At 34.8% G+C, this 13,369-nt stretch overlaps 1 protein-coding gene across 9 annotated transcripts in view; it reads left to right on the top strand.

Annotated features, from left to right (window-relative positions):
* The first annotated feature begins 1,325 nt into the window (after window positions 1-1,325).
* Window positions 1,326-13,369, top strand: part of LOC109112330 (zinc finger protein 516-like) — a 38,898-nt gene continuing 26,854 nt past the window's right edge. For 2 of the 9 annotated variants that reach the window (XM_042745703.1, XM_042745700.1), the window contains exon 1: window positions 1,327-1,651. The gene's annotated coding sequence lies outside the window, so the exon portion shown is untranslated. Of the gene's footprint in view, window positions 1,652-3,421; window positions 3,839-4,602; window positions 4,738-9,098; window positions 9,261-13,369 lie in introns of those variants that run through there. The other 7 variants (XM_042745695.1, XM_042745701.1, XM_042745697.1 and 4 more) reach the window with 6 other exon arrangements.

Genomic DNA, 13,369 nt, shown 5'->3' with positions numbered 1-13,369 from the left:
TTAAATCAGTTTATTAAAGTAAAGATGTGATATATATATATATATATATATATATATAGATATATATATATATATATATATATATATATATTTACTAGTGCTGGGCAACAATTAATCACATCCAAAATAAATGTTTTTGTGAACATATGTGTGTGTACTGTGTATATTTATTATGTATATATAAAGACACACACATTACATATATATTTATATATTACACATATATTTAGAAAATATTTACATGTATTTAAAGGTATATATATATATATATTCATAATTTTTTTATATCTAAATATATTTAATATATAAATATAACATTTTTCTTAAATATATACATGCATGTGTGTATTTATATATACATAATAAATATACACAGTACACACGCATATATTATGTACACAAAAACTTTTATTTTGGATGCGATTAATCATGATTAACACACACACACACACATATATATAATTAAAATAAATATCATTAAATGCTACTCCTATATGAAATCTTGAATAGCATGCATGTATATACATCATGTGCCAATAATGCAGTTTTAAATTTGAAGATAAATGTGTCAAGGACAAATAATATCTGTTATTATAAACCCATTTATTTTTTGTTTTTTTTTTTTTTTTCAATCTTTTTTTTTTTTCTTTTTTTTTTTTTTTTTGTTGTTATTATAAACCCATTTAAACCACAAGTTATTAGAAATGTGATGTATTTATGTCAGTTTCATAAAAGGGGCATTTTTAGAGCATTTTCTACAAAAAACAAACAAACAAACAAAACATGGAATTGTCAAGTAATTATTTTTTTTCTTTGCACCTTGACTACACAGTTGAACACGACTGAATCATCATTATAACTCAACTTGACCTGCACAAAATGTGCTTCTTTGTTAAAAGGTTGAAAAAAAAAAAAAAAAAAAACTAATCTTGACACATGATGGTCTAAAGAGGTCACATGCCAAAAAAAATGGCTTCCAGCATGTTGGTCGAGACACTTTGATTTGCCAATTCATACTCCAAAACAAAATAGGTTCAGAAACAGGCTAATGATAAATCATATTGATTAGGCTTTTAATCAATTAGATTTAAAAAAAAAAAAAAAAAAAAAAAAAAAAAAAAAAAACTTTTTTAGTTTAGAGAGAAAATAAAGAAAATAATTTTTAATTAGAGAAAATAAAAAATGAGCATTTCGTCCTTGACCCATATACAGAATATGTTTTATCTCTTCTCAGATCATTTAATTATACTCCTTAACTGGCAATCATCATATACATTATCAGGTTATATGCCAGTAGACAGATTGTAGCATTACAAACGCTCTCAGCACCAGACTTCTGCATCACCCAACTTTATGCTGAACAAACAATAGTCAATGAAAGAGGGAGGAACCATTGCCGCTCCAGGTGTCGCACCAAACACACGGGGCACTTCGCTGTAGATCCGTCTCGATCTGGATCAGCGTCGCTCGATGTCATCGCATTGTTTCCTCGATCTACAACCCTAGGCGATCTGATCGCTTTGATTTGCGATTTCAACGCTGAAGTCGTTTGGAAACTGCGGATGCCACTCAGTTTGTCATCCTCGCGGAGTGTCACCTTGCATTTGTGCCGTTGCTCCACAACTTCATTACGTCATTTTTATGTACCGAGGTAAGTTTCGAATCGAATTCTGAGAAAGAATCGATCATAAACAGTAGGGTCGCTTAATCTTTTGTGTTAATAATAGTTCGCTACTTTGAAGGGAGATTGGACGGGGGAGATTTCGCTCGGGTTTGCTGTCGTGATGTGAATAGGCATTGTTTCAGCGCTGGTCTAATTGAGATTAGATTAAGATTAGAGATCAATCTATTGGCAACTCACTTTAAACGACAGTCGCGCCCTCAATGATGGTTTTCTTTATTGTAGATAGCAGTAGCTACATAAAACCTGTCGTGTCGCACTCACACATAACCTCTGCCATAACCCATTCTGTTTGTCCATGCGCTATTTTTAGGAAGTTTCTCTTCTGAAGAGCTTTAACCATTGAACCATCTGTATAGAGATGGAAATCGGAAGGAATTTATTGATTCCAATTGCTCCCGACCATCGCATAATTCCATTAACGAGTAGCTAGCCTAACTTTTGAGGAAGAAATATTTGGAAACAAGAATTTCTTGTTGTAGGCTGCTGCACTCTGTCGCTGATGAGATCGAGGAAATCATTTCAGATTCCTACATAACGTAGGCCTAGTCTATTACAAATCAGAAATAGTGTTAACACATTTCTGGCAAAGGGTGTTTTTACATATACTTTTAATGAGTTTTCACATAGGCTGCTTTATAAGAGGTGGAAATCCACTCTGTCTTACATAAAATATAAAACAAACAAAACTGGGGTAACAATTGATTGTTTAATTTATTTAGCCTATGCCTATATAAAATAGCCTACGATGATTAGGCTACCCCAGCAAGTGTTTGTGGTTTTGGTATAACGAGACAGATTAAAGTGCTTTTGAATCACTAAAAAGAACCGGCTCGTAAGAGTCATTTGTTTGGAAATCGTACTACACCTGTTATGCTGGGAGTTTTATTTTTTATTGTTTTACCTGTTTTTTTCTTTTTTTTTTCTTTCTCGCTATAAAGAACCGGCTCATTAAAGAGTCGTTCGCTCGACATTCGAGCTACAGTGGTTGCTTTATACAGTATGTTTTTGATTCATTATAAAGAACCGGTTCATAAGAGAATCATTCATTCGGGATTCGGACTATGCTGGCTGCTGTTTGTTTCGCGATGTACATTCAGTAGCAATGTTGGTATAAACAACACTTAACACAATCAGCTGTGCTCCGAGAATACACGTCCAAGAACCCAATGTCGTGAAAATCATTTGGTTAGGTATTAGTTAAATGGCATCTATTCTTAAGAACCGTTTCTCGTTTTCCAACTCTATTTGTGGGAATTCAGAAATGTAAAGCTTTTGAGCTGGCATGCAGAGGTGTCGTGTATGTTTTAACATAACTTTTAGCAAATTTAGGCTATTTACTTGAATGTGTTCTTAACATTTAGATCTACAATCGACAAACAACGACCAGCAATATTTTGTTCATTCTTTATTCTTGTTAATTTAACAATAGCCACGTCATGCATTTGATATCGTGTAGCCTACAAATGAATTTTTGTTCCGATCGTAACTATAAACCCAAAACTCATCCAGGCTCAGGGAAGCAGCTGTAAATTGAAAAAAAAACTTGTTGATGCAGTGCAACACACGATCCATCACTGAAAACCAATTATTTTAGATGGAAAAAACATGCCATGCAATTAGCATTAAATTAGGTTATCAGCTATCTTCCATCATCCTATTGATTTTTCTTTTTCGACATGATTACTTTAAACATTATATATTATTAGACATTTTTCAGTTTTTTTTTTTTTTTTTTTTTTTTTTTTTTAGTAGGTTACAATACACAATACCGATCAATGGCTCCGGAATGAATTGTCTTAAATCTAAACCCAGTGTTATTTTGAGACCTATTACAGTCTAGGGCGGGGCTTTGGTGCTTTACTTTTTTTTGTTTTGTTCAGTTTTTTTTCCTCCCCTCTCCCTGAAAGCTGGTCGGATGCTTGTCAGTTCGCATTTAGCTTACCATTATCAAGGCTCAAAGCCTTTAGAGGACGACGGACTGCGATTTATAGGGACTTTTTGGATAACGGTCCTGTTGAATTGGGATCTTAACTATCCGGAGATAAGGAATATGTGAATGAAGCATTTGAAAAGCAGCTGAGGATGTTCGTGCTTCCTAAAGAATGTGCATGACTGATCTTCCACATGAGGACACTTGATTAATAAAAACATATGGTAAGGCATTTTACAGCTAAAACATAATCAAACTAAGTATTGTGTATACTAATTATAGTATGTTTTGATTGATTATACAGTATTTGATTCTGTAATAAACTTTGATAAGTAAACGACTATGTCCAGTTTCTACAAACATCTAAAATTCAGAAACTGGTTATAATCTTGAAGCAACTATTAAAGTGTTTTATTGCTACTAGCTCCTACTGTGTTAAATTTGCATGCTTATTCACATATAAGGAAGGTTATTGTGCTCATTAGCTTGGATAAAAACTGTTAAACTGGTTTTAGTGTTGTGTGATATGTGTGTGCATTATCATTATCACAACTGTCATGGTGCCAAGGAACATCTGCTCATGTGAAGCTGAAAGTTCATGTACCAGTCAAATAAGCCGAGGGAGGTTTTGTGGTAAATGACACAACAGGCATATGCAGGGCTCTCTTGTTGTGTTATTAGGTGAATTTGCTGGCATAAGGGCTGTTGGGGGGCTGCTGCTGGGATGGCGTCAGCACACTAGTTAATACCCCTTGCTTTGTGATGAGGGGTCCGTTTCTGACTAAAATGAACGGGTTACTTTTGTGCTTTCTTTTGGGTGTAGGAGTGTTTTGCTTTTTTGGCATTTCTGGTTTATGTTGCAGTTGTTGTAGTAGGTTTCATGTAGATAGAAGTGGAGTATTTGTGAAGTTGTTTTGTCAGGGGACCTAAAATGGTGTTTGATTTGAAAAATGTATTAAACATGCATGCATCTACTGTGTCTTATTAGCCACAGCCGGTGCTGCTCCAGAGGCGTCGACACGACTGGGCACATCTTCCATGGTCGACAATGACTGAAGGAGGCCTACTACATGCACATGTAGTTTAACTCTAAAGGAACAAACTGCATGTCTTTTCTAAAAAAGTTAGTGTTGTTATGTGAAAATAATTAACTTCTCAAAGTCCCAACTGCATACTTTACTGTGTTTACTAAGTTATTGGTTGTCAAGAGGCTGCCATGGGTTTAAAAAAAAAAAAAAAAGACACTGAACACTACAGTTATTCTTGTGTTCTGTCCCGAAAGACAAAAAACCTTACCTTGCAGCACTGGTGGGAGATATTTGCATGGGCCTTTTGCTAAAGTAACTTCCCTTTTATGTGCATCTGGTTACTGTGCTCAGCCTCAATGAAGCAAGTTGTTTACACGGCTTCGGTTCATGCACTACACACCTTTTGACAGTGCAAATCAAACAAACTCCAACACGTTCATTCGGGAATGAGTGAGTGGGTGTTGTACTGCTTGTTTGAGTTGTGAAGAGACCTAAGCAACCTATGAAATCCCAGCCGTGACTGTTCTGAGATGTAAGGAAAAGTGATAAGATGTTCTGTGCTTGTTTTGTTCTTTGTTCATCTGAAAAGGGCCAGGGGGCTTAGGTTCAACCGTTTAAATGTCGAAAGATGTGGGATTTTTGGATTTCAAGACTTTTCTGTGAATGAGAATGGAATAAAGAGCCTTTTAAAAATTTAAAGAAGTTTAAAAGAGTGATGGTTGAATTGGAACCCAAGCTGTTTATTTAAAAATACCTGCATTTGCTACACTCCTAAAAAAAGGCTTTTTATTGGCATTGTTCCATGAAGAACCTTTAACATAATGGAAAATGATTTAATTATTAAAATTTGTAAATGTTTTTCACATTAACACTTCTATGGCAGTACTTCTATGATGCAAACTTTTGGAAACTATATTTTTAAGAATGCATGGAATATTTGCTTTGCACAAAATGAAAACATTCTTAGGTTTACTTAAAATAAAAAAAAGTTCTTCTATTGCATTGCTTCAGAACCCCCCTTTTGGAACCAATATTTTCAAGAGTGTCTACCTACAATACACAGAATGTTTTTTTATGCATCTTTTCAAATATATCCAAAAGATAAAATAACACTGCACAAGTATCTGGTCTTAATTCTATGACTATTTTCACTGTGTTTGAGGTTTATGGCTTGAACTTGTGTTGACCTTGCGTAGTTGACCCTGTTCGTCCCCTTAACATTCAACTACTGTATGCCTTATAAGCATTTTCAGTGTGTCCTCTTGCAACCCCTAATAGCTCAAGATCCACTGGCTGGAGGAAGGGTCCATTAACATTATCAGTGGCTATGAGTACAGGCAGTGGGGAGGCTAAAACAAAAGGCACAAGGGTAGCATTGTGAAGGATCAGCAGTAGATTATTGGAATTCTTTTTCCATGGCCTGAATAAGCTTCTAGTTCCCCCATCTGGACACATGAAAAAAGCTTACATTTGCAACTGTAATATTTTAATGCCATTGTTATACTGAAGCAATTTGAGGCTGCTTACCCATTAGTGTCATTTGGATTCAAAAGACGTAATAACGGGCATCGCAAATGTAAGATCCTTTTGGTGAAGTGTGTGTGCAGTAATGTTTTATGATACGTTCTGTTGATTATTAAAACATTCATAGTAGGGTAAATAGATTTTATGAGTTGACTTTATTGCTACAGTATGCGTAATGTGTATTATAGCATGTCACAAAGCTGTTAAATGTGTCATTGCTGCATCATTACCTCTCATTGCTCATTAAATCAAACATACACATACAGAAGTAGATGAGCGAGAGAGAGCTGGAGGATTTGGTCATGAATATGTCATCAACTGAACCTGTTGTGGATTAATTTGAATAACTGTCTGTTTGATAAACAGCTGATGGTTGTACATTCAGTCTAATAGAATCATAATAAGGAAAATGGCTTCAAGGATATACACACAGAGTTCAATTTGAGAGACAAAGTCAATTGCCATTTATCCTCGGGAGCAATACTTCTGAAAAGAAATATCCATAAATTTCCTGAATTCTCTCCATTGTGGTCTTAATCCACCTTTGGTTTGAATTATGAAGAGCGAGTAAAATGAAAATGTGCAGTTGTTCCCTTAAAGGGATAATCTACACAAAAAATTAACGTCTGTTACTTACCTTCATGTCATTTAAAATCCATGTCTTTTTTGTGTAGAAAATTGGCAGAATGTCTGGGCTTCTCTTTTCCACAATGAAAGTAAATAGAGACTGAGGTTGTCAAGCTCCCAAAAAGACAAAAAAGTACTAGAAAAGCATTGTAAAAGTAGACACATGACTTGTGCACTATATTCTAAAACCATGTTAGCTTTGAGTGATGGGAAAACTGAAATTTAAGTCAATTTTCACTAAAAACAGTTCATGAGAATGATGGTCACCATTCTCTTTCATTGTATGGAAAAGAGCAGCTTGGATATTCTTCAATAAATAACTTATTTAAAGTGATAGTCCACTCAAAAATAAAAATTCGGTCATCAGTTACTCTTCATCATGATGTTCCAAACCTGTATGGCTTTGTTTCGTTTGTGGAGCGCAAAAGAATGTATTTTGAAAAATGATGATAATCAGGTAGTTTTGGGACACATTGATTTCCATAGTATGGACAAAAACATGTCAAATAAGTCAATGGGGCCCGAAATTATTTGGTTACCAACACTCTTCAAAACGCAGTCTTTTATGTTTCACAGAAGAAAGAACTGCATGAATGTTTGGATTGACATGAGAGTGAGTAAATGATGACAGAATTGTGAATTTTGGTTGGACGTTTCCTTTGTCACACAGGCTTGGAATGGCATAACGTTGAATACATTTTCATTTTTGGGTGAACTGTCCCTTTAAGACGCTGTTTCTACATTAATTTACTTTTATTATTGGCTTATACGTTGTCAGTTTGATTCACTTATAATAAATCATATTCTTCATTTGAACAACAAACAAGTTACATATGAAGCACATTTATATGTTACATTACATGTTAGTGTTGCGCCTGCTAACATACTAGCATTAGATTTAAAATGAAATTTACACCAGATGTCATAGAACCTGTCATGTTCAAGTTGTGCTAAGGCAGCTAAACGTGATAATTACGGCAAGTTTGACTACATCTTAACTGACAACATAGCTGAGATGACTAATGAGTTTGCAAATAAAAGAACTTAATGAGTTGCCAAATACTTGTTAATGCGCACCCTCTAGACAGACGAGCAGACACATGCTCTCATTGAGTGGTGTGTTATGTCTTCATTGCTCCCCTGGCCATCTGATAGGGAGCTGGCACCACGGCCCAGCAGCTCCAACACGCGTGGTCAACATGTGGGAGGTAATCCTGCTATTAGGGTAATCTGCTCAACCCACCAATCAATAAAGAGCACGCCCATCCTCCATCAGAGCCCTGTAACAGGCAAAATTAGGGCTGAAGAAAAATGATTTAATCACTGGGATTAAGTGCAGCTGAGGGGGAGGAGAGACTCCGCATGCGGAGTTTAATTTGCTGAGTTAAGACGTCCAGTTTAAGAGTGAACAGATGTCATCTTAAATTGGTTGATATTTATTTGATTATATACCTATTTGTGCTTTTTGTTTGTTTTTGATTAGGCAGTAAATGGGCTGTGTTTTATAGTAAATACAGACTAAGTTGCATACAGTTGCTCCAGGAAGTCTTTGGACACTTAAACCAATAATTTAAAATGTAGGAATGCCATTGCATTATATATAAACCAATATTAAACCAAGTTCCATTATTTAAGAAAGCACTTTTCAAGCTGAACGTTTCATTAAATAATTATTTGGAAATGTTCAGATTGTTTAATTGGTTAAGTTAAAAGTTAATTCTCAGTCATTTGTTTGCTGCTTGGTTTGATATTTGAATATAACATGCAATCAAAGGAGTACTTTAATTAATTATATTGACGTGTACAATTTATGTATGTAGTATAAACAATATGGAAATTAAATTAATACGTTTTATTTTATTGATAAATTATAAATAGGCCTAATGTAATTATAAATTATAAAATGCATCATTTAATTTATTTGTATGTTTGTGTGCTTGTTTGTGTATGATTACAAATGTCATTCTGCTTCATATTTTATTAAAGTAATTCTGTTTTGAGGCATTACGCCTCAACTGGTATAGTAAGTAAACAATAAACTTACTGTACTTGTTTTTCCAGAGTGTTTAGTTGAGAATAGATGTCCTAATATGCCTGTGCGTTGCTTTATATGTACGCAAACAAAAACTATCTATCTTGACTAGAAGTTATTCAAATAATGGCAGATCCCTTATCTTTTAAATTAGTAATGCTGACTAATCAGCATCAGCTAGTATAGTGGAAAAACAGGCTGGTGATGTCATTACTGTAAATTGCTCGTGGTATGTTTTGAGCATAAAAACTGTCTTGGAATGATTGTGTCCAGAATTTGTCATGTGTCTAGTGGAGGGCTTGGCACATGGGTGAGCTGGCAGCAGCGGGCAGAGAGAGAGACCGAGAGAGCTGAGCAGGGCACAGCTTTGGCACTAGAGAGCACAACAAGTGATGGCAGTGTGTATCTTCCTGTCCAACGTTCCAACAGGAACAGGTTGGTACCGTATACTGCACACATCCCTGTGTTTGACCATGACCTCACTGCCATCACGTCCAGCATATAGTTAGCAAAGTTTTTCTGAACCATTTCCACTGCCTTTGTCCTTTTTAAAGGAATAGATTTCTCAAAAATCATATTTGATCACTGTTTATCCCCATGTAATGAAAGTAAATGGGGACTGCAGCTGTAAAGCTCCAAAATGACAAAAAAGCAACATAAAAGAAATTCATAAACTATATACATTGTCGTATTAACTGAAAATCCTTCTCGGTGTGATTTTATGGTGCTTTTTTGTGTTTTAAGACTTTGATGGCTCCAGTCTCCATGACTCCATTTCACAATAAGACAGTTTTTGCTGTATTTTTTTAAAACCTCTTAATAACTGTAAACTTATTTAGTATAATTCTTCTTTTTGTGTGAACTGCCCCGTTTTGTGGCTTTACCTCATTGCAGCATAACCAACCATATTAAACTAAGATCTGACCTTTCCAGGCTATAGTAATGCTGAAAGAATGATCATATGATACCATGAAAGGCCAAATTAGACTAGACCATACCAAACCAAACCTGGTTAAACCAGATCATGTTATACAATTAGAACATAATACTTCTCCAAAGCACAGGACATCATCCATATCAGTGCCACACTAGACCAAACCTGATTATACTACTATAAGAACCAGACCCAAGCCTTTTATGATACTTTATTCAGTAGTGCATAATCACACAATGTCTAACAAATGTTCCATTTGAGATTATAGAAACAAGCCATTGTTGCCATTGGCTGGAAACCACACAAACAACTCCACCCTTAGACTGAACTGAAACGGCTCTTTTTCTCTTGAGCTTGTAATGCAAACCCAATCTTATTGATAAAGGTACAGGGAATTTTAATCACAGTTTCACATACAAAGTTTATATTGTGTTTCTGGCTTGGATTCATTTTTTAAAACATCTAGGACAGGTTCTGCTATGTAAACTTGACTTGATAGTTTTGTTTTAGTTGTTTACTCTCATATGCGTCATTATTAGTGACAGGGCCGTAACAAGCACAACTATACACAATGTTTAGATTAGTGATCAATGATATTCAATTATTATTATTTTTTTAAATAGTTTATTCTTAAAGTGATAATTCACACAAAAATGAAAGTTCTGACAAAAGTTACTCACACTTGTTCATCTAAACTTGAACACACAAATTTTTAGCTGTTATTTTTTATCCATAAAACAACATTGGACCCTATCGACTTTCATTGTCTGCATAAAAACAGTTGAAACATTCTTCAAATGATCTTTTGTTTTCAGCAGAAGAAAGTCAGTTGTAGTTACAGTCTTTGGTTTGAAGGAAAACATTAACAAGCTGTGCAGTTCTTCACTTGATTTATGGAAAGTTTAAACTTTAGCAAAGACAAACATTCAGCTCGTCTGGGTTTTGCATTTCACCATCAGACGCTTTTATTTATTTTTGGGGGCATTTAAACTGATTACTTAAAAATTACATTTTACAAGACCGCAAGCAAATGTCCTACCGGATCATATGCTATACAGTACTACACCAAACATTAAACTGCACCATCATGCACTATATCTAATAGCTGTTGCTATTTAAAGCACAGCTGTTACTAAGTCAGTAGAACCTTATCAGAGGTTTGTTTGAGTAACTGATGTATTTGTATACGAGTATCACATTCTTTGTTCACTGATCTGATTTCAAGGAGTCCATGTTCTGTCAAAGCAGTGGTTCATTTGCTCTTCTCTTTACACAGTGCACCCCTCTGTATTTTAGAAACTTGCTAATAGTCTCTCGTCTCTCTGGAGATGTCCCTGTTGTGCTTTTTTCCTGCGGACTGATTGCATGTGGATTTCAACTAATTGGATCCTGTGGATGTCAAGGCCTTGCTGCTGTAAATTATTCAGAGTCAGGTTTGTCTGTAAAACAACATGTAGAAAAGCACAGTATGCTATATCTTTGGTGTACTTTGTATTTAACGCAGTTAAATATTAGATGTAGACTAGTCATTAGCTTTAAAGTATATAGGTATGTATATATTATTTTGAAATGATTACGATTGTATGAATGGGAAGGACAAGTATTATGTCTTGGCAATATAGGTGGCCAATGAGTTGTATGAATGATATTACATTGTTTCTTGCACATCTTGCAAAACATTCAAGGTGGAATGTCCAGTGAGTGGTGCTAAAAGTGTTTTCAGTTTTATCCGAAACTGATCATTATGAATGTGACCCACTGGTTGTTCTACATATTACAGCAATTAGAAAATAAAATTTCCAAAAAATGGTGCTAAAGGGTTCATGCTCTATTACGTTTGAAAATAATGTACACTAAAGCCTACCCTAAACCTAACTGATAGTGGTAACAAAAGCTAACATGAGACAAAAAAAAAAAAAACATATTCTGAGACAACCACGCCATTATATCTTGTGTCTATAAGGTTTTTATTTTTATTTATCAATACTCAGGTTTCACAGGATTTGCACCCAAATGCAGTGTTGTACCTGGTGATCTCCAGAGCAAGTTTACTATGTCAGAAAAGCCATACGTGTGGAGCTGGTATTGTGATGGAAACATTAAATTTGTTAGTTTACAAATCATGTACTAAAAGTGTTTTGAAGTCATAACAGTACTGTGCAAAGAAACACACAAAAAAAGTCTTTATTAATTGATAATCTATCTGAACAAGAATGAAAAGCCAATGGTGTTTCAGTGCCACTAGTCTTCATTTCACCTGAAAACTGCAGTGAATTGTATGTAGAAGTACATTTTTGGAGTTATGTAAATAGAGGCACGTTTTTCCAATGAGCCTAGGTTGGAAATATTAGCAAATTTCACCTTCCCCAACAGCTGTTCCTCTGAGAAAGAGCTCAGAGATTATTAATAGCTCAAGCTCAAGGGAATTCGCTTATTGAGAAAAATAAAGCTAGCATTCAGTGCCAAACCTCTCATATCCAATACACTGCATCCCTTCTGTTCAGATTACTCAAGTAAGTTCTTGAAGTCTGAGTTTCTAGTGAATTTTTGCAAGTGCATACAAAACAGAACTCTCTCATGAGTACAGCTATTGCAAAGTGTTGTACCTGAAATCAATGTTGTGTCATATAAAGTTGAATCAAAACACCTTGCTTCATGAAGTTTAATGGACTTACGATTAACAGAATTCTACATATACTAATGCATTTTTAACATTAAAGTTTATAATTTCATTTAATTCATTAACTAAGTAGTATTTCTAAATTAACATTGTTGTTTCTTGAAACCTAGAGCATTAACTGATGTTAGTGTATACAACCTTACTGTAAAGTGTGAACAAACTTGCCCATTTCGTAAATTTTAAAGAATTGACAGAAGTATTATATACATAATTCCTTGACAAGCCTTCTAAGTCTTAACCCTCGTCACATGATACAGTGTAAATATATAATTCATCTTGCAAGTCAGTGCTGCTGGTCCCAAGGGCAAAACTCTTCTACATCTGTTTTTTAGTATTGTGACAAGTGATAGTAGCACTGTTCTCTCACACTTCACCAAGTCTGTTTAAAGAGGTTCAGAAAGATCAGATGAATGAAGTCTGCGGTCTGAAGACGGACGCTGGCAGCTTTAGTTCTCTTCCTTTGGGGTGACTGGGATTAAAGGGTGTAATCCACCTCATTTTGGCACCAGACGTCCAGCTGGACTGACCTCAAATCCCAGAGAGCCCGATGTGACATATTCCTCAGTGAGGGGAACGCTCAACACCATTTTGATCAGACATGAGCCAAAAAAGCCCTTTACACAATAACTTGGTAGGCTATTGTTAAAGTTAAGCTGTAGCAAATGACCAAAATAAGCCAATGGGGGAATCTCACGAAAATTGTACGAAATGTCCAGATGATGTTTTACTCCACAAGAATAAATACATAAACAAACAAAAAATAGGAAACATTTTTTGGAAGGTTTTTTTTACATAACATATGTATGTGTACTGTGTATATTTATTATGTAAATATAAATACACACACATGCATGTATATATTTCAGAATAATGTTTATATATTAAATATTTTTTATAATATAATTTATATGAATATAAATTTAGACATGT

Source organism: Cyprinus carpio, chromosome B19 (assembly GCF_018340385.1).
Source record: "Cyprinus carpio isolate SPL01 chromosome B19, ASM1834038v1, whole genome shotgun sequence".
Lineage (NCBI taxonomy): Eukaryota > Metazoa > Chordata > Actinopteri > Cypriniformes > Cyprinidae > Cyprinus > Cyprinus carpio.
Note: the sequence above shows the minus strand (reverse complement) of the source record. Positions and strands in the feature narration are given on the sequence as shown.